Source organism: Phlebotomus papatasi, chromosome 2 (genome assembly GCF_024763615.1).
Source record: "Phlebotomus papatasi isolate M1 chromosome 2, Ppap_2.1, whole genome shotgun sequence".
Lineage (NCBI taxonomy): Eukaryota > Metazoa > Arthropoda > Insecta > Diptera > Psychodidae > Phlebotomus > Phlebotomus papatasi.
In genome coordinates, this window is record NC_077223.1 from 62,481,908 (window position 1) to 62,483,138 (window position 1,231).

A 1,231-nucleotide genomic window follows, 5' to 3' on the forward strand; every position below is an offset into this window, starting at 1 on the left:
AAACTGCTAGAAAAGGCAAACTGTACACAGCACGAATATTTGAAAATTCAAATATTCAAATGTAACGATCTATTCTATTCCTGCTGATGAGAATTGCTTTTGAGCAGGAACTCCCTCTCCTCCTGCACTCTCTTCCTCGGTTACCCTGAATTGCACCAATACGATAAGATAGGTCGTCATAGCTGAAATCATCTAAAAGAGACAGAAAAGTAATTAATGATTGATCTCTAACCTAAAAAAATCAATAATACCGCAGTCATAACGGACAGGTCAATCGTGAAGAAATTAAATGCATGAACCTCCAATTTCTTGACCTTCATTATGGCTAGGATGTCGTTAAGTTTTGATCTGAGATTGTCATCAGAGGAGTTTCCTCTTGCTTGCGTCAGTGATGCCATTGCTTCTGTCCATTTTAGCTTAACGACCTCACCACTCGAAAGTATCGACCAGAATTCAATGGTATGCATGGCCACAAGAGAAAAGCTGAAGGCAACCAAGACCTCAGCATCAGACACAGCAAAATTCGTGCGAATATGGTTGATTATGTAGTGCAGCTGAACAATAGCACAAATAAAACCTAAACAAAAAGCTAAGTTAAATTCCAATAACATTATAAACCTTTAAAACGCTTTACCTGAAAGAAAATTCAATATGACCTGTTTCCCAAAGTATATATTAACCCTTTCGTTGAGATTCTGAAGTATTGCTACCATCTCCGCAACAAGGGGGCCTGCCGAAGTGTTTACACTAGCAACTGGTCGGATTTTCATGGAGTTTCCTTGCTTTCCCAATATAGACATTTGCGCTATTAGAGCATCCAATTCCCCAGAAAGGTTTGCCCGGATTGACATCCGAAGGAGCTGAGTTCGACTGGACAGAAATGACATGGCTCCCACGAATTGGAAATTGAATACCATGAGCGCAAACTTAGGTAGGCAGAAAGATGCTAAGTGTATAAGTGACCACGTGTTGTTCAGATCAACAGTTGTGTAATAAGTTAGTGATGCAACAGTTAAACCAGAAGCGATGCTAACTAAGACGAAAACGAAAGATAACCTTCCGGAAACCTTGTTGACTTTGTCATAATTGATGGCGAAGTAATCACGAAGCTTCTCGTCACACATTGCAAAAGAATCTAGAATTTCCTTAAAGACAAAATGGCGGAGTTACTTGTCTTATTTCTAGCAAAACATTTTTAATTTATTTAACGAAGAAAGCCAATCACTTAACG